Genomic DNA, 21,899 nt, shown 5'->3' on the forward strand with positions numbered 1-21,899 from the left:
ATTGTGTACCGTACTTTACGAAGTTTGTTGCAACTATAAAGAGCATTTGGTTATTACCGTCTGTAGGGAGCAAATTCTTCATTGTGGCCATCAAGTTTTCTTTGACAAGGTTCCTGAAATTTCCGAAGTTAAAAATGAAGAAATTTAGGGTCAATCTTACAACTAAGCAATGAAAAATGGCATCACAGCTCTGTAAACTGTCCCCCCCTCCTCCTCCTCCTCCTCTTTCCCGAGACGTCGTTAACGGACAAAATTGATTTACTATAGACAGCTTTTAAATACACCGCTAATTTCTGAGTAGGACTTTCGAAAAACCTCCCTGAAACATTGTAACAGTTTAAGGTATAAAAGTTGCAAACGCTTGTGGCAAACTTGTCTGCAAACTTGTCTTCAAATGCATGCTCTGGAGACGCACTTTAAGAATTGCGATATCTGTTTTTGTCGCTGAGTAATGGACTTGAAAACGTTGTGCTTTGTTATTTCTATACACTCGCCTATTTTCCAAGGACTGAGAACAATAGAAAGCTTGTTTGAACTTGAACTCCTCGCATGGGGGTCTAACAATGCACGGAAGCTGCATGGCGCTACGCAGCAGGCGAGAGGGAGAAGGAGAGAGAGAGAGAGAGAGAGTAAAATATATTTATTTAGAATTAGGAAGGAAGGAGAGTGAGGGAAGAATCTCTTGTCCTAATCGCTAGGATGGACATCCAGCGACGTCCAGGGCACGAGGCATCATGGCCCGGCATCACGGCACACCATATCCTCAGAGGGATCTGAGGATTTGCTGTGTCGCTCTCGGGATACCTTGTCCTGATTAGGGATGGGAAATTACCGGAAATATTCAGCGGGACAAAAAAAAAAAGACGGTTTTCCTTGATTTTTTTAGGCACTTCAGAATAATTTCGAGATAAACTCCAGTAATAATAATAAAAAAAAAAGATGGTGTTTATTATTCCGGCAATAAAAAAAGTACTCATCCTCGAATACGTACATGCGATCATTGCGCAGAGAACGCGAAAACAATGGAATGAACACCTTCAGTCTCGTAGCCAGAAATATTTTTCGGGGGGTGTTATACGCTGCCGGTAAAAAAAAAAAAAAAAAAAAAAAAAAAAAAGAAGAAGAGAGCCTGCACCCAAACAATATCCTGGTCGCAGGGTTAGTTGTTTCGTTCACTGTAATATCTACTTAAACATGCGAGTGCACACAGGGCTCCGAGGACTTGATTCGTAAGGGACATATATTTTCTACGAAAAAGAACGCAAATGTACCAGAACATTACTGTTCGGCTTTTACATTTTAAAATATCGATGCGAGGTGTAAATAGCATGGGCGAAAAAAAAAAAAAAAAGGCCGGAATGAGCGGGAGAGGGTGCAGGAGGGTACAGCGCTCAGAAAATTTCGGGGGGTGTTTTGACACCGAAACACCCCTCCTGGCTACGCCCCTGACCACCTTGTACTCTTCTGCGCATTATTGTTAATCTGATAACTGAGAAAAGGTAACTCTGTGTCCGAGTCACTTTCGCTGGACACACTCGCATTAGAATCGGTCGCGGCTGCTTCCACATTCAGATTTCACTAGTACGTAGACGAGTTTTCGAGCAGGATTACTTGTGAGCCTCTGTTACGAAGTTTCTTATGAACATTTCCAAACAACAACCAGTTTCGTTCGCATCTGACAGATGGCGAAGGCATCTGCAACAGTCTTGAACGTATAGGTGTCAGCGGCTGATCAGTGCAAAAAAAAGTTGTCGCAGTTTCACCTGAAAGGCGAAGCATCAATTGCGATAGCAAATTTGTAGACAGCTATACGGAGTAATGATAGTAGCTTTATCAGCTGTATAAACTTCGACATGCAGCAGCACCGGTAACGCGCAGAACTGTTGTCGACGCCGTCGGCGTTTTGCCCGCGTTCGCACAAAATGCGTGCGGCGTTGGTGACTGTTGCCGGAGCCTCTGATATAAATAGGCACTTGGTGCCGCAGCTAGACGTCGCCTCCCTTCCCTCCCCCCACCCCCCAAAGCCTTTCGCGCGTCGGAAGAAGACGCGTTTGCTCTACATATATGGTGATTGTAAAGGAGGAAAGAGACGCCTACTTCTGCAGCCCTTCAGGGAGCACGGCGCAGAACGCGCGTTTGTTCGCCGTGCGTTCACTCCCCGTGAAAGCGCGCGTCCTTAAATTGCGCCCTTTCACTCGCACATACAGCGTTCGGCGCGCGGCGACGATTTCATCTCCATTGACGTCATACGGAACCTCACGGCGACGGCGACGGCAGAAATCTGCTTTTGAGTGTCCATATAATTGCTATCGCAATAAAAACTTGCCGACAGGTTGACGCCTCCACGTGCTTCGCGGAGTCCCGGACGCCAGTCCTGGACTACAACCCGAGAGGGCGTCCTGGGGGGAGGGGGGTATTTTGTACGAGTCCACCTAACGGACTGTCCACTTCGGCTGTTGTCGATTGGGTCCAGCTATACGCAATCTATCAAGCATGGATTTCGATGTTTATACATACAAGATGGAGTGATGACGTGGTGAACCGAATCCAGTTTTGTGGCCGGCGATTCTTTCAACAAAATTAGGATAACAATAATTTGCAAAAGAAGAATTCTTATCCTGACGTTCGTGCGTCTTCGACCCACGTTGCATTTTCTTAAATAATTCCTTTTGAGAATACTGCGCAAAGCTTGAGCTACAACTTTCGTTTTGCAAGATGTAGTGAGCTAGAAGGATGAACAACGACGACGATAGAAATATTGACACGCGTTGTATCGACCCGCTAAGGTTCGTTCTTCAATCTAGTATTGTGCATTACAGTGTTCACCAGTTCACCATCGTGCAAGGCCTAATCGAGTCGACGTTATGCATTTCTACGCAATCTTTTGCAGAGAAGTGCGCCTATGAATTTATACTCAGTAGTGCTGTGTCATATGCTGCGTACGTGCTGCTGTCATGTGATTTTCGCATATTCAAAATCGGCCTATGAACGTACTTAATTTACAGGTGCTAAAATAAGCAACACGTACACGATGGGTTTTTCCTAATCGCACTTCATGTTCGAGACCAGGATAAGCAGCACGAAATAGTGCTGGCTCGGTTTCTTGGAGCAAATGCAAAGAAAATACCAATGCCAACAAAATAATATGCATATGTTTTTTAATGTTCTCTTTTAGGTGTCTGTGAGCAGCTTTTTAGATTTTCAGAAAAATTAACATTAAAAAAAATTTCTATATAGTTTTCAGTTTCGTCAGAACTACACAGTTAAGACAAATTGCAAAACGTTACTTTGTGATACAGCAACAATATTCAGCACATTTGTTGAACAGGTTATGTTCTCACAGCCCACAAGTCTCAAAAGGCATATTTTACCTCCTACACCAATGCATATGCATTAGTGTAGGAGATAAGAATTCGTAAATGTAGCAACTTTCTAGGTGTTGCAAATTAAGGAAACAGAAGGCTCAAACAATGCTGACTCACTCTTCTTTACGTATGCGTTTTACACACACGCACACGCACACGCACACGCACACGCACACACGCACACGCACACGCACACGCACACGCACACACACACACACACACACACACACACACACACACACACACACACACACACACACACACACACACACACACACACACACACACACACACACACTTGTGAATTCGCGAGAATGCCCGGTGCGTGAAAATGGGTCCAAACTGAAGAACGTAAACTTTATTTTCGTATCAATAAGATTCGAGTCCTGCGTCTTTTTAGTGAGTCTGGGCACCCGCCGCGGACGCGGTTCCGAGACCTTGTCTCGAAGCGGCTTCCTCGGCTCGCTGGACTGAAGAACTTCGGTATGTTTTTTTCCCCCTCCTAAATTATCCATTTGACATAAAAGCCAAGTTGGCTTTCGTACTACTGAGTGACATGCGGATAAAATATAAAATATTCAATGGAATCTAAAACATGAATTTTCGGGCCCGTGTTGATCTCTCGTGGAAATCACCTGTCATTCATGTAGTGATGTACACGTCCTGACATGCATATTATGGTATGATATACCTGTTATGACATGTCATGCATGACATTCGTGCCGAGACATTCATGTCATTTATCATGTCATGCAGCATATTTTTCTCTAGTTAAATGACCATAACTGCGTAATAGGCAAGGTCATGACATACATATCAGTCATGCCATGTATGGCATGCCATTTATGTCATGCATGTAATATCATGCGTATCTTGATATCGTATATCCAGTTAAACGACCACGACATCACGACGGTGCTTAAGATGCTGGATAGATAGATAGATAGATAGATAGATAGATAGATAGATAGATAGATAGATAGATAGATCCAAATTGACTGAAGGAGAATACGAATGCTTCGAATTAAAAAAATATATATTTAGCCAAACTTGGCCACTGCAGAATATGCGCCGGCCGCGCTCTATAGCGCGGAAATTACGGCAATCGCATCCCGTTCGGCATTCTATATACGCCTAGCGACATCTAGGAACGCCTGCGCTGAATACAGCGCGGTTGCTTTGTAAACCTCCGGTAGGTGGAATTACTGGGTGTAGGCTAGTCTTATGGCCGTGCAGCACGGATGACATTGGGCTAAAGCGGCGAAAGCGTGAGCAGGGGCTAGCTGTAACAAATGCACATCAAAACTTTTTGACATGGGAGATGCCGTTGTTTTTCGGTGTTATAGTTGGGCACAGCTGTCGACAACAGATCTCAATTCACGAAAACCGTGAAATGGCCGCAAAATATTTGCGAGGTTTGGGAGCTTCCGCATTCATACAGCATTGGTTGAGTAGCTGTACAACGGTCCATGAGAGTTTCTTTGGAAGCGCTTATAGTTTGTCACTTGTAAGCTAAATTGGTTTAGGCACCGTACCCTACCCTGCCCACCCGCCGTGGTAGTGTAGTGGCTGGTGTAGAAATGCCGGCCACAGCGGCCACGTTTCTATGGATGCAATGTAAAAGCGCCCGTGTACCGTAGGTGGTCAACATTAATCCGGAGTCCCCCACTACTGTCTGCCTCATAATCATATCGTGGTATTGGCACGTAAAGCCCAAGAAAATATTAACCGTGCATCACACTGAAAAATCTTTGTCGCCTGCAAGGTCGTAGAGCTAGGCTGGCTGGCCACCCTAGTTCAGTGTAAGGGATGACGAAGCATAACGGGAGAATAATAATAGTGATAATGAACTCATGCATATATTTTGTGTGTAAGGAGCAGAACACTACAAAATATCCTGAAGCCATCGCGTGTTCGGGAACAAGGTCTAGCGTTCGATTCGAGGGTAACAAAGAACACGTATGTGGTTTGAAAAAGACGCCACAGTCATTTCCGGCATTTGTAGGCGGTATTACGGTTTACGGTATCTATGTACAGAGGGCGCCACTTGTTCTAACGGCCATTCCCGAAAACCACGACGACGCTACGGCGGATGCGTGACCTCCGAGCTTTCTTATGCCTGGTGGCGCAGCACTTCGTTGGTTATCACGGAGGCTGCGGGATGCGGAAAAACAGAAGCGTGCGTCATGTGTAGATGGCGCCAGTCTCCCAGAATTTTTTTGACGTTAGCTATTGGGGGCTCGGACGCTTTAAAATATGTACAATCAATCTTTTCACGAAGGAATTCGCGCGATGTTTTGTAGGAAAGGGCGGGGCCAGGGATATTTCTTTGAGGATGAGCAGCGTAGCCTGGGAAAGGTAGGGGACGGGCATGATCACACGGAAAAGAGGCAGTGGTGAGGACGATATTTTAGCTCGTTTTAGCTGTGTTGAGGATTTGCGCAATGAAATAAATGACAATAGTTTTGGACAGGGCAGCACTTTGTAAGCCGCATTACCAATTCTTCAATCTCCTGCATCAAACGTGCTCTCTGCAAATGAAAACTCATAGTTTCACGATTGTAGAGATGACTCATGAAGCCATGTGCAATATATTCACTTATTATTTTGCAGGGGTTGCTGGTGTGTGTGTGTGTGTGTGTGTGTGTGTGTGTGTGTGTGTGTGTGTGTGTGCTGTGTGTGTGTGTGTGTGTGTGTGTGTGTGTGTGTGTGTGTGTGCGCGCGTGTGTGCGTGCGTGCGTGTTATTACTAGCGGAAGGTTTTAGTAGTTGTAGCTACAGTGGGAGCTAAAGTTACTAAGCAAGTTCGGTAACCGCAAGAAAGCTGCAAGACAAAAGTCTCCAGCGACTCCTGGCTTCGCACATTTGCCATAATTCATCGAATCTCCACGTGGAAATAACGTTAAAAGTGCTAAATTATTCGGTGAAAAACTTTCGAAGCTTTCTTTCTTTCTTTCTTTCTTTTGTAAGCACGTTCGCGTTGCGGCAAATGACATGGAGCAGCAGATTTGCTGAAATAGCCATTTGTTGAGAAATTGAATGAGCGTGATTCTTACATAATAATAATAATAATAATAATAATAATAATAATAATAATAATAATAATAATAATAATAATAATAATAATAATAATAACCAGAAAGAAATCGGGTACCACGCGAAGTTGAGAAATGGTAACTTTGGTCTGCATTTTTTCAGGCAATGACCCGCCTTTTCCCTTCAAATGATTGACATAGAACTGAAAGAAGACTTCGCCAGTTTAAACTCATTTCGTGCATTGATCTTCATAGTGATTCGTTTAAGGTCGGATGAGAGAATGCCTTGGACGTTGCCGCTGGTTTTCTGTTGCTCATAGCACGCTCAAGCGCCGTATGCACTTCTCCACGAATAGTACGATTTTGGATGACATATAAGCCAACTGGTGACCCTCGTAACATCTAGCGATTGTTACAGTTACAATTAAAGCCTGAACATACCACATCAAGGAAAAATAGAGAACTTCCTTTGGTTCTGGCCATTGTGAAAAGTAAATTTGTAGCAACAACAACAACCACCGTGAAATGTAATTTGAGTTGTTTACTGTACTCATTGATTAGTAATCTTTTGACCTTTCATAACTGAAACTTCACTACAGCATATCAAAAACGTTACTTTGGGCTTTGCGTTAAGTCTCCCGCGCTTAAATCAGCATTTTGAAATATCAAACTCAGCGTTTCAAAAATGATACGTTGGGTTTTTGTGAGGTTTAGCCCCTTTCTATGAGATACATACGAGTGAATAATTGAGTTTTCCTCCGGGCTCATGCACAGATTTCTAGACGCTAAATTTCATAAAAAAAAAAGAGAGAACAGAACATTGTTTAACACATATAGGCTTGAAGCTGGAGGGAAAACCACAGACACGATGATGATGGCGATGATTATATTTATAGTGAGGAAGAACACAGTAGCAAGAACTGTGAATCACGAACAAACACTTTATTGGGCGAACCTGTGTCTAGAAAAACAAGTTACACTGGAAACACAACGATAGCGGCGAGTACAGTCGGCGATCGTCGAAAATCTGAACAATTCACGTAGCGCATACAATCAGATTACACAGGGCTCGGTGACAACGGACTACGGATAGAACCACCTATAACATTCGACTAACTTCCGATACATGCAAGTGCGGCCTGCGCCGAGCGATTACGTTTTAACATTTGTTAGCCGGCGAAAAGCGGTCACAGGATAAAGATAAACAACTTGAAACAAGCTCATACAAGGTCTATTGGATTCGCCTGCACCGCCTGAACCAGTTCAATGGTTGTTGCACCCTGTGCCATTCGTTTCAGCATATAGTGCAACAATGGCACCCGCTTAACCACGCGCTGTTCGTTTCATAAGGTGCAGGGCTGGTTCACAGATTTTGCTGCACCCTCTCCACCTCCACATTCGTTTCGAGTGTCGCGTTGTGCTTGCACCACTGAGATCGAGCGGCACTATTTCCGAACTTCTCGTGCACCGTCGCAAACTGCTTCAGTGTGGCGCAGGCGAATCGAACGGACCTATACAACCTACGTACAAAAAACGTAGAATATAGAGAAAGTTCACATTACGACACAGTGGCTATGGAATATGCACATGCAGGCAGTTATACCGTGCCAGACGGCACGGCACGTTCGATTAAAAAAAAAAGGAAAAGAGGAAGTAAGAGGGAAAAAGCAAGCGCGTGTCCGCTTCTCTCCTGGCTCGGAAGTGGAACCGAAGAGAAGAGAGAAAATATCACTAAGCAGTATAGTTCACGGAGTTGCTTGCGGCGACTGTTTCACACTTTAGGCGAGACTACGCATTTTTCTTTTTTCTTCAGTTTTTTTTTTCTTGGTCTCGTATACAATTTCTAGCAGAGTGGGCGTCTTGCGGTCCTACCATCCGGGGGGGGGGGGGGGGGGGGAGTACCTTCCTGGGGGTGTGTACGTCTATGCCGAACTGGTAGAGCAGCCGAAAAACTGCACATCCACCACCGCGCGCCTGGGTTTGAGACCCGGCGCCTTTTCGTAAGGTTCTGCTCGCACGTATAGTGCCCCCTACCGGTCCCCTCCCCCAAACCGCCCCCGTCTTCTTTCGCCCCCACGGCTTGGCTTCGCGTGATCCGTTTCAGCCTGCAAAAGGACGGTGGGCGTTACACGTCTTTTGCAGCGACGCTCCAAATAAAAATAAAAAAAGAAATCCGAAAGTGCGTTTGATTGATTATATAGATGGCGCTGCGAAGTCGCGCGCGCTCGCGCCGTCTGTTCGGGGAAGTTCTTCCCTTCCGCCAGGCCTGTTTTAGGTTGTATAATTCTTTTCAGATGCCCACGGTGTCTCTATTGACAGCGTGATCGGCGGCGCCTCCCCCTTCTTCTTGATTAATGCCGTGTCGGAGGCTATACGTTTTTGGCAGATGTCATATCTTCCTTTTGTGGCGCCCGATTGACCCCCCACCGACGAATGAATATTTGAGTGAAGGCGTCTCGCCAACAGAAATGAACCCGGAGCAAATGGAGCGGGGAAAATGGAGAAATAAGCGAGGAAAACTGTCAGAGAAACACCCCGGCTGCAGTTAAAACCCAGGATAAAGTCGAAAAGTGTAGCTTCTCTTTGAATTATACTCAGGGAGACCGTGACGCATGTTTCTTTATTATTTGCTTACACCTTTTCGTTTCCCGTTATTTAAATCATAATCTGCTTGGACCGCCGAAGTCTGGGTTTCACTTACTTTTCAAATTCCTACACAAGGCATTCTGTTGTCGTTCAGCACGCTGTGGTTGACGTGCGGTCGTTCATGGGAGAAAGTGTAGAACACGTTGTCATACGCTGCTTTTAGGTTGAGCAGCAAAGGTCTGCCTTGACGTCAGCCGTGAATCATCTTGGTGATCGCCTTTTCAGTGTAGAAAAGTTCAAGTAACGCGTCATAACAGAGGTTGCTCTAAAAGCTTTAATAAGTTTTTTTAACTGAAAGCGATATTGTATCTATGTAATGAAATTTAGCAGTGTTATGAAGTTTACTTCTTTGGACATAATTTGTGTGTGTGTGTGTGTGTGTGTGTGTGTGTGTGTGTGTGTGTGTGTTTACCAGCTTTAAACACTCAGTACGTGCCGGTTTGTTTTATATATAGTGTGCTGGTCCACTCACGTTTAGGAACACTACTAACTTGCCGGAACGCTCTTATGTTTCCTCATATGATTCTTTGTTAATATGCCAAGCTACCGTTTGTGGGCAAGTCGGCTACAGAATAGTAACCAAACCCACCCTCGCGTCTTAGCTGGCTATGGTGTTGGGCTGCGGAGCGCAAGGTCGCGGGATTATGTCCCGGCCACGGCGGCCGCATTTCGATGGGAACGAAATGCGAAAACACCCGTGTACTTAGATTTAGGTGCACGTTAAAGAACCCCAGGTGGTGCAAATGATTCCGGAGTCCCCCACTACGGCGTGCCTCATAATCAGATCGTGGTTTTGGCACGTAAAATCCCATATTTTTTTTAATAGTCACCAACATTAATATCCAATGTCATCGAAATAAATAAATCAATGCATTTATTCATTGTCCAATCTAACGTAAGCCGATTCACGTGAGTTTGTCGCCAACTAAATTGGAACACATACGGTAGTTTGCTTTAGGCAGCAATACGTAAGCCTCTATAGACCTTTTGTGTGAACGCCCGCGGCAGAGCAATACACCTCTTGGGCTCCCTTTTCTGCGCAAAGGGCAGACCGAAACACACAATAACAGCAAGAAGACTGTTGATAAACGAAGCAAAAAAAAAAAAAAAAAAACCTGTTCCGGCTTTCTTCCAGTATACTGCTGAGGTGAGCGTCCCTAATTACACTTTAATGTAACGCGCCAGCTTGTGCGTGTCGGTGTCTTCTTTTGTCGCGTCACGAAGCGCCGTACTGCAGTGACGTTGCGTTTTGTTGGCAGTCGTCTCATTATGTCTTTTCTCGCGTGTATAACGTTTGGTGATTTCCCGGATGAGTACGCGGTTCACGTGAAAGCGCTCGCGGGTATCGCTTGTAGCAGTAGTAGTTGTTGTACTCGCAAGAGGAGGGAGAAAGTGGCGTGGAAAGAAGAAAACCGTGGAAAACGTCAGAAGGTTAGTGCCGTTATTCTTCGTTTCTTTCGTGTCTTTATTTCTTTTTTTTTGAAGCTTAGTATTCCACCCTTAGTATTCGCTCTTAGGAGATGTGCCTTGCAAACTCAGTTGCTACAATTCACAAATTGCAATTATGTATACCGTAATTTAATTAAGTTACAAAATGGTAATTGGTGATTTGTTTGGTTAATAGTTGATTATGCATTCCGTTTTCTCGGGCAAGATTCGTCCGCCCCTCCGAGTGAACCGGGTCAAGGACTAGAATTATGCTATCTGCCACAGACGATTTTTAAAAATTGCTAAATGTCTTCGCAGAGACACCTGATGTAGTTGACACTCACCAAAAAGAGGCGCCGTACAGTCGTTTTGTTTTGTATTTTTTTCTTACCCCTCCTTGTGTGTCAGCTGTGGCTTTAAAGAAAATCCTTCGCGATGGGAGTATCTAAAGTATACTTGATCAGTCTAAACCGATACAGCGTTTCTCATTAGTGTCCTCTTAAATCTGGCACGTATATCCACGAGCAGCGATTGGCCGGGGTTCGTTGTAAAAAAGAAAAGAATGACTCGACTTTCAAGCTAACTTGTTAGTAAATATATTACCGCACAAGAAAATAGCTTGTGGTAGTCGTCGACCATGATCAATCAGCTCAAGAACAACACTGCCATCATTGTGCAACAACCGTGTTTTTCTGTATATCGTACATGCATAGTAGGCACACATAGCAGACATTAAGAATCCATTACGGGCGTATCTGTCCGCAGCAAAAGTCCAACAATTAATAAGCCGCCAACTATAACGCAGCAAGAAAGCCTCTGTACGTCGCGCTTCTAATGACGCTACTTAACGCGCTGTTAATTTCGCTTGTTTTATTGCGATAGCAATTATATGGACACTCAAAAGCAGATTTCTGCCGTCGGCGTCGCCGTCGCCGTGAGGTTCCGTATGACGTCAATGGAGATGAAATCGTCGCCGCGCGCTGAACGCTGTATGTGCGAGTGAAAGGGCGCGAGGGGCGCGCGCTTTCACGGGGAGTGAACGCACGGCGGAGAACAAACGCGCGTTCTGCGCCGTGCTCGCTTAGGGCTGCAGATGTAGGCGTCTCTTTCCTCCTTTACAATCATCATATATGTAGAGCAAACGCGCCTTCTTCCGACGCGCGAGAGGCCGTGGGGGAGGGGAGGAGGGGGAGGGAAGGGAGGCGACGTTTAGCTGCAGCACCAAGTGCCTATTTATATCAGAGGCTCCGGCAACAGTCACCAACGCCACACGCATTTTGAGCGAACGCGGGCAAAACGCCGACGGTGTCGACAACAGTTCTGCGTGTTGCCGGTGCTGCTGCATGTCCAAGTTTATACAGCTGATAAAGCTAATATCATTTACTCCGTATAGCTCTCTACAAATTTGCTACCGCAATTGATGCTTCACCTTTCAGGTGAAACTGCGACAACTTTTTTATGTGAAGCTGACGTATACAGAGCACCGCGAAACAAAAATGCAGTGGCGGTTCAGCCGTAAATGCGAGAGAAATACGTTAGCGTTACGTAGAACCTCTTGGAGGTCCCGGATGGATGATTTAAACCATTTTCACCACATTGGAAAGTGTTGTTCAGGAGCTCACTCAACATAAGTCTTGCCTCTTCGAGTATAGGGGCGGTTAAAAGAGTCGCTAGCCAAAACGCCGCGTGCTTCTTTTTCCCCTCACGCGGAATGCCTGCAGTGAAAGCAGAGATGACGTCAACGCGCGCATAATTGTTCTTCGGCCCGTCTGCGACAATGTCCCATTGCGCGGTGTCGTTCCCAGCTCCGAGCCGGGTTCGCGCACATCCATCTAGCGTTTAACGAGAAAAGCGAGCCGTAGAGAAGGCAGCTGATCCGAGCGAGCGTACTCGAGCCAGCTTCGAATCCGCGGTAGCAGGAAGTTATATACTTCGCTTGCCAACAACCTGCGAGCGACGTCGCTACACTAGCAGACGACGCGCAGACAATTTTCGTCTAAGAGAGTCCGAGACTCTTATACACGTGCATGCGTGTGTGTGTGTGTTTATACGGCCTCTGTTCCACGAACCGCGGTGGCCTCGACTGAAACTCCCTTGTTTTTTGGTGTTTGCTTAGAAGTGAACAAGGTTCCTCGCGTGCCTAGAGAACATTTCCTTCGAAGCCGAGTGCAGCCGTAGCCGTAGCCGAGGCTTTCTCCTTAGAAGAGAGGAAGGGAGGGGGGGGGGGGGTGAAGTCACGGCGGAAGAGATGACATTTGAGCTGTTGGATGCTCGGAACCGACCCCGGTGTTTATCCTATTACGCGGCCGAATTATTCATTTACTTAGCCGCCGGATTGTGACGGGAATTTCGAGCTTCCGTGCTTCTCATGCGCAGCAAGGGCCGTTCCACGAGCTTTCCTTAAAAGGCGCCTCGCTAGGTGCTGTATCTGCTCGTTTTTTCGGATATCTGAAAAAACGCCGCAAGTTCGGGCCATATGCACTAAAGGCATGTTTGTTCTATATAGAGTGTCCCAGCTAACGTTACCCAAACTGTTTAACGAAAAAAAAAAAGATTAAGAAGATACGATGCAAGATACAAATCTAAGACCTACGGCGTTCGATCGCCAGACCTCTAACGTCCGAACACTGTAGGTCTTTTAATTGCATCTTGCACTGGGTTTTTCTATTGATTTTTTTTTCGTTGAACAACTTGGCTAAAGTTAGCTGGGACACACGGTATAGAGAAAGCTTAGAATAACGTCGTTGTTATAACTGCAACCATGCAAAGATGACAGCACTGTCAGATGTTCAAATGTACAGGCAGAATCCTTTAATTCCTCTTATGCGTGCATATGGTGCATGATTGCTGCCCTGACCGAGCCAGGTTTGCTTAGCATGTTCGTTTACCATGCCGTGGTTGGACACTGTTGCGTTATGGCTGCACTAGCACCTGTATAAGCGTGGCTTTGAGTAGTGACTTGTACCGAGTGACTTCTTCAATGTCATTGTTTCCATTCCCCAACGTTACGTACGTACACTGTAAACTAAGTCACACCCTTAAAAGTTAATAAGGTTGTAAATCTGTTTTTACCTCACACCTTTGTACCCAAAAAGGTGTACGGGTGCGAGTTATAGACAGGTTTACGCCCTTTTTAATTTTTAGGGGTGTAAATTATTTTAGTGTATACAAACGTGTAGCCTGACCTCGCGAAACATACGACCTCCTGCGTGCCGAGTACGAAATCCGTGCTGGGCTGCCTCCACATGCAGTTTGTGGCTACCTGTGGGTAAGCCGGATAGACCGTTGTATTCGCAAGACCCCCTGAGCATGATCGTGAGAGAGAGAGAGAGAGAGAAAGAAAGAAACAAAGCGAAGAAGAAGAACGATGATTACGGCGGCGTTGTTTTTGCAGGCGGGCCCTGCTGACGCCGCGGCTGTTCTGCCACACTGATGGCTGTTCAAAGCGCGCTGACAAATCTGACGTTGGAAATGCAAGTGCGTTTTGCTTATACGGGAGTTCGACTTGGGAACATCGTATAGCTATGCATTCTACGCCCTCGCATAGCAATTCTGACGTCCACCTTCCTTATCTTTACGAGCTGTGAGCCAGTTTCGAATTCCAAGTCCTGGATGCACACAACCTCGGCACGCTCGGCGAATCACGAGAGCATCTCTGCTTGTCCCTCGCACTCGCGGTCGCATTCGGTGATCGGGTAAATGTTTGTTGTCAGTTATCAGGGACACCAATGAGCTCATTGCTATAGAACGCCGACCCCTATGCCTCTATTACTCGCATTACTCGTGCCTATTTGGGCACGTTTAGGCGCCGTCTTTCTTTTCCCGACGGCGAATGCTTATTGCAGCCATCGTCCTTTTCACTATATCTCGTCTCCATTAGGGAGATGGTTATTTCTTTATCATGACATCACGTGCTCCGGCGCCGGCTGGCTTCCTACAGCTTACGCTTTTGATAAAAACGCCCGGGGCGTTCGTCGCGTCTTCGTTGATTTATCGGCCGCTATATACCGCAACGTTTGCCGGCTTCATTCAGGCTTCACGACCGCGACGGCGTCTCGGAACTTGAATTGCCCGTGGGAAGGGGTTATTTTCGGTGATTATTGTGCGATGCGTAGGTTTGCTGAAGGAGGAATATCGTTTGCAGTCTATAGTTTCTACTCACGCCGAAACGTAATCGCTGTCGGGTCAAGAGAGCACCTTCGCTGCGGCGTGAGTGTTTGTAATACAACTTTCGCTGTCCCTTCGCTCTGACATAAATTGCAGTCGGCGTCTTATAGTTTCACTTAGTTATACGCAACAGTAGACATTCATACTAAACCTCAACTCCCCCCTTCGGCTCTTCTGTTCCACAGTACACAATTGGGTACACTGCTTTTATTCATTTTCAGGTTAGCTCAACTAAAGTTAGGTAATTATTCAACCCGGATTTAAGGTCTGAGGCAAGCGGCACTATGTGAAAGTGGTTCAGGCGCATGACTGCTGTAAGTTTTTTTTTTTTTTGTGAAAATTCCCACCAATTCGGTCTAGGCCATTCTGTCGTCACAGACTACAAAAGGCAACCATCAAGTACCTCTCGATTACTCCGATAAGGCACAAAAATATGGGGACGCAGCATCGACATGCCAACGTACCACGCAATGTTAGATCTTCATGCCTGTCTTTTGGCCAATAAAGATGTTTTTTATGACAAGAATAATCGGGATACGGTTACTTTCGACATTTACATTGAAATGCTGTCTCCAGCATCTAACTGGGGTATTTAAACAACAATTGGTATTTGCATGTTCATATTATACCAGTCGGTAATCATCATCATCATCATCAGCAGCAGCAGCCTATATTTATGTCCGCTGCAGGACGAAGGCCTCTACCTGCGATCTCCAATTACCCCTGTCTTGCGCTAGCGTATTCCAACTTGCGCCTGCAAATTTCCTAACTTCATACCAAGAGAAGGGAAGCGCAGTCGAGGACGGCAGAAAACCAGGTGGGGTGATGAAGTCGGTAAAAATAACATGCTTCGAAGGCTATTACGCCCCTGAGCGGGCTTCAGGTCTGAGGAGGATAGTCCGGAAATTACGGTATTTAAACGCTATTCCAGGTCGATATTTGTGTAAAACGGTGTTCCCGATAAAAGTTCTCCCGATACAGCTTTCTGTTGCGCAATACGTGCTACATAAAATTGTTTTTCCGAGCGTGAAAGAAGCCCGCCAATACACGCAATATTATCGCACGACTGGACCGCTCGAGGAACTTTGCGTGTATATTCGCGGGCTTCTTTCACGCGCGGAAAAACACTTTTATGTAGCACGTACTTGAGCAACAGAAAGCTGTATCGAGAGTTTCTCGTGTTGCTCTGCAATTTTCTCATTGACACTTTTAATCTAATTATAATAATGGAGAAGTCCCCGCCACGGCGACCGCATTTCGATGGGGGCGAAATGCAGAAAACACCCGTGCACTTAGATTTAGGTGCACGTTAAAGAACTCCAGCTAGGTGGTCCAAATTATTCCGCAGTCCCCCACTACAGCGTGCCTCATAATCAGATGGTGGTTTTGGCACGTAAAACCCCATAATTTTTTTAATAATGAAGTTTTAAATAAATAAAACTAATTTTCTAATTAGACGGCATGCAAAAAAAAATAATCTGAATATCTCCAAACGACGGCAAACAGCATTACCTTGCTTCTGTCCAGCTACGTAGCATTACATAGTTTTAAAGTTTGGCCCAAGTTAAGTGAAACACCCTGTATATACATATATAATGCGCAACTGAACTGAGCTCCTGAACAACAATTTGCAATCTGATGAACGCGGTTTGACTCGTGGATCCAGGACCTCAAAGAGGTGCAACGGAATGTCAACGGATTTCTCTCGCATTTATCGCGAAACCTAAACTGCATTCTTTTTCCTTTCTTTGTCTTCCCCCCCCCCCCCCTTTTTTTTTTTTCTTTTAAAAGTTTGGCGGAGGGGAGGTAGCTTGCCGTAAGGCATATGCTGTTGTAAGTCTTATTGTTTGCCCAGTTAGTCTCGGTATAGAAATGGCCAAAAACAAGTCCACAAATATAAACAGACGACAGGACAGAAGCCTCTCCTGTCGTCTACTCCAACTTGTCGTCTTGTTTTATGCCCTTTCTACCGAGAGAATACACTGAAGTAATAAACACGGCGTTTTCCAATGTGCGGTGGTCCCTCTCCGATACTGCAACGGCTACGTCATAACCTCGAGCTGCTGCTCTTCCCTCCTAGGTGGCAATGCTAGCGCGTGCAGGCGTGTGTATGGGGGCTCGCTCGCAATTATATACCGGGGGTTCGCGGGATCGCATCCACCTCGAACTCATCGCCTCGGGCCAGCGTGTGGCCCCGCTGACTCGACAACTGGCTTGGCTATGGCTGCGTGCTCGAGCCAGTGGATTGCCGCATCGGGGGTAAGAGGAGAACGATTAAGACGTAATAACGGCTTCGAGAAACATCTGCACCGCAGAGCCGCAGAGGCCGCGAGCTCGTTGTTGCTACCGCTTTGCTGCCTGCGCGGTCGAGCTTACGTACTCTCCTCCGCGTTCTCCTCATACCGTATGTATTCGTGTAAGGCCCGCACACCCTATTTTCGCGGTCAAGAATCTGAGCAGAAAGAGTGCCTGAATTTGAACAGAAAGTTTGACCGAAAAAGGGAATTTGAACGCATTGCGCACTAAACCAGTTTATGCCGTAGCTAACAATTTAAGAAATTGCTGGTTTAAATTAACAGCAATGACGACACGAAGGATGACCATATTTGATCCGACGAGATAGTAAGCTCAGGCTATGACAGCAACATCGAGAGCTGGAGCGATAAGGAATGGAGCGGAACTCGATCACTGGTGCCTGAGTTTTGAAGAAATGTGTGTGTGTGTGGTGGTGGGCAGCCAGCGTTTGCATTATTTTGACCGTCATTCATGACATCGTCCGCGGTTTTAGCGCGTTCTGTATAAGCCCGAATCCTGTAAGAGATGCACCCTGCCAAGAGAGGGAGATGGAGAGTCAGGATAGCTCTAGGTCAACGAGATACACGTCCGGTTTGCTACCTTGCACTGGGAAAGGGAGATAGCTGGATGAAAAGAGAGAAAGAAGAGGGAGGGAGAGCACTATATACATGCTCGAACGCTTGAAGGTGCATAAGCAGTCTATAAATGGTTGCAGATGTTTCTCGAGCCCAGATTCCCGAAAAAAAAAAAAAAGTATGCGCTTGTCTCGCGCGACTATCACTGTGGTAAGTTAGCGCCAAGTGGGAAGCACAAAAAATAAAAATAATTATAATAAAGCAAACGCAGACTGACGAACGATCATCTGCTATTTGCTTGTCTCTTCAAGCACTTTGCGCTTAGTTAACCTTTAGTCAGAATGCGAAACTAAGTAGCTCGCCAGCCAGTGCTAAACTACACGAGTAAATGCGGTATCTCTTTCTCCCTCTGTAAACTAGCTGTTGCAGCCATGCTTCTGCTGTCTATACTACGTGTTGAGGGGGTGGTTGTGTGTGAGTGTGTGTGTGTGTGTGGGGGGGGGGGGGGGGTGCATGCGTGGTCGAGAAGCCGGGGGAAGCTCCCGGTTGCGTCTTCCCAAGAAGGCGTCGGCCGAGTCCCCCCTGGCTGTGCCGCACCTGAGTCTTCGTCTTTACATGGCCTCGCTCGTCCCTGTCTCGGTTCCTACGTCCGAGGCGGTGAAACGAACGTGCCTTGATCTTCTCGCGCCGGTAGAGAGAGGGCCGTCCGTGATTGAGACGTTTGCGAGGCGGGGCCGGTAGCGCGCTACTTGAACCGGGCCGAAAGTGGCTGCGGGGCGCGCAGCTCGCTTGCTGAGAAAATGCCGGCGTTTCTATTTACGGCGGCCCGCATGAGCAGTTAGGTAGGTGGCGTTGCCTGCATCCAACAGCGTGTGTGCGTGATTGTATATGCGTGGCGTGCGTTTCTACGTGTGCGGGGGTGGGGTGTAACATTTCTCCGCACGCACACACACGCACGCACACACGCACGCACGCACGCACACACGCACACGCACACGCGCGCGCGCACACGCACACGCGCACGCACACGCACACGCACACGCACACGCACACGCACACGCACACGCACACGCACACACACACACACACACACACACACACGCACACACACACACACACACACACACACACACACACACACACACACACACACACACACACACACACACACACACACACACACACACACACACACACACACACACACACACACACACACACACACACACACACACACACACACAGTGGAATCTCGTGGATATGATTATGCATACGTTTTTCGGGATCATACATTTTTTTTGTTCTTTTTCCGGCCAATGCCTCATAGGAGCAATGTATTTTGGATAATACAAGTTTCGGGTGATACGTTTTATTTTCCGGTTCCCGTGAATATTGTATCAACGTTTTACGTAATTTTAAAATATTGCCTGTGGCAGATAGCATAATTATTGGCATTGAGCTAGATTATTCGATGAGGCGGACATTACTAGCACGCAAAAATCGAGACATATTTAACTAATTAACAAATAAGGCCTAATTACCTTTTTCATTACTTCACGGCACGTATTACAATTTACAAATTTGCAATCTGTCAATTCTTTTCAAGTTGATACGTCTTGTAAGCTCACCGGCTACAATTCGTAAATTGCAATATGTGCCATAAAGTAATTAAGAAGTTAATTAGTGATTTTTGTTAATTAGGTGAATATGTGTTTTCCATTTCTCTTGCAAGTAGTGTCTGCCTCTCTGAGTAATCCAGCTCAAGGACAAGAATTATGCTCTCTGCCACAGGCGGTCGGTTTATAAAACGTTCGTAATACTTAAAAGCGATCATTCTGTGTACATCCAGCAACAAGAGTGCAAGTGTACACGGTGGATACATGTACGCACCTGGAAGGCAGTCAGGATGCGCCATGCGGTGTATGAGTGAGTGGTTAGCGCGTATAATGGGAAGGAATCGTTGCGCATTCGTAAGGCGTGTACACGTCGGTCGACGTGTTTGTCTCGTTGCGCGGTTGTGCGTTATAGCTATACTCTGCGAGGCTTCGAAACAAGCTAACGACCCTGTTTCGTGGAAGCGCGCCGCGCAACGACTTCCTGGGACAAGGAAGAGGCCCGAAACCAGTATACCGAGGATGCCTTCCGGTGCTTGAAAAATTATCTGCTCGTTTTTATTTTTCGCTTGAAACGAGCTATTTCCAGGTGAACGGCGCGTCGTAAAAATAATGGGCGGGTATAGGATGCCGCTCTGGCTCGCACCGCGCTTGTTGTGGTGAGCCGAGTCAACGTTCATTCCTCATCGTGTTCCGACCAAGAGTGGGTTTCCTGCGCTTCTCCGCAGCAAAATTTAATCTATATATCGTCTTTATACAGTCTACCTTGTTGTAGGGCTAGTGGTCTAACGCGGGAAGACCCCGCGCGACCTGTCCAGAATGTGCTTGCTGGTTCGGGATCTACGGCGGACATTCACCAAGCATTGTGGCTTTGCCCAGATCGGGGGGCGATACCCTATAGAAACACGACCTGCCAATTGCAACGAACGGATCAGACAGAGATTATACGCTTTGGCTTGCGTACGGGAAGTTCGCTAAGCCGCAGCTACCATCTATATCCACGAGGGGGCCTCTACGCTTTTATTTACATACCCATACATACCGCAGGGCGAGTTGCTCAAAAAAAGAAAAATTGCGTGAACAGCAATAACTGCAATGACAACGACAACAATCTCTGAGTGTTATTCATTTCGCATAGGGTGAGTCAGCAAACGGTTTAAAAGTACGTGTCTAATGAGGCAGACATGTCTTAGTATGAGTTCTTGCAGGCTCTCGTACGTAAGAAGTTGTAAGAAGTTCCGCTGAAAAAAGAAAAAAAAATCAGGGAAAGTATTTTTTTGCATGTTGAAGACTCATCCACCCCATTTGTCGGATTACGTGTTCCAGTCTATAGCATTCGCATCTCGGACTTGTGGGGGCAATGAATGGCCTCATTTACCTCGTTCCCATGAGAGCTTTATTGTAATAGTTCCCTAGGGAGAGCTATCTTGTAAAAGTGCAACTTGTAATAGTTGTAATAGTGTTGTATATAGTTGTAAGAGCTATCTGAAGTATCTTAAACAGTCACACGTCGGGAGTGTTACGCGTACTGCACGCCGACAGTCCACCAGGTATAGCGACATGCATACCTTTAAGTGCAGATACCTTTTAATGCATTCGAAATTCCACAAGAATGAATATAGTTGTCCGCATAAAACACCCCACTGCTCTAAAGAAATAAAGTGCGACTGACGCACATCACGGCAGAACCCCAGTGATCAATAAACGAATCTGCAGTTTGCTTTTTTAAACGAATCCCTTCCAAATCAGCATCTCTGTTTAGAGATTCGTTGCATGTGGGCTTCTCGTAATTTTCACATGACTCATGCTGTGAGACGTGTGTGCCTTCGGAACAGGGTAATGCCTATGGAAATTGACAGCGCACTCAATTCACCCAGCAATCGGAGTAAGTTGTTGGTGACTCGAAACATCTGCACCTGATATAGATATCCCTCTTCGGCTTCTTTCTCTATTTTTTAGAGCGCAGTTCTTAGGCGAGGGAGAGAGAGTGACCAAGAGAAAGAAATGATTACTCTCTCTCTCTCTCGCCTAAGACGCCCGTTCTTGGGTTGAGCTTCGCCGTCCCTCGGCGTAACCGCTTCAACGCGCTCGTGCCACTTCTCGCGCGTTCGTCGTCGTCGTCGTCTTCCACAGCTGGCTCCGATGCCGCTCGTCATGCCTGCGTTCACTTACTGCCCCTCCCTCTGCCAATGCGCTGACGGCACTGGTCCACTGCCAGTCGGTGCGGTGATTTAGGTCTCAAATTCTTTGCCTCGATACATCGCGAAATGGAAACACGTATACAGCTGCGCTCAAATTTCGCATTAGGGAGTATCGTAATCAGCGGGCATTTTTTTTTAACTGTTCGCGTTTCAATCTATGGGCTGATGGTATACGTATACCTGATTTACCTGCGCGATCCTAATGCTTCCGGGCTGCTCAACGTCAACGTCGTCGACGCGACCGCTGCACTCCACAGATGATGCATATACCTGCCTTCTCGCAGGTCCTGATGAGTGCGCGACATCCGGGATACTGCAATTTTTTAAAGTGAAGCTAAGCGTGCAAGCGGGATTCCGCATTGTGATGTGGCGGATAACGAAGTGTATTGGATTACAGAAAGAGAAAAAAGGAAAAGAGAAACAATATGAAAAAAGAAAGAAAGTTTAAAAAAAGATGGCAGCCTAGCCGTATTTTTGCGCGGTTGTCAAATTTATTAAGCTATTCGATCCGATCTGCATGCTTCGCCATATAGAGAAACAAACGGCCGGCTTGTTTTTGAAGCGCTGGTGTCACC

The sequence above is a fragment of the Dermacentor silvarum genome, chromosome 11 (genome assembly GCF_013339745.2).
Source record: "Dermacentor silvarum isolate Dsil-2018 chromosome 11, BIME_Dsil_1.4, whole genome shotgun sequence".
Taxonomy (NCBI): Eukaryota; Metazoa; Arthropoda; class Arachnida; order Ixodida; family Ixodidae; genus Dermacentor; species Dermacentor silvarum.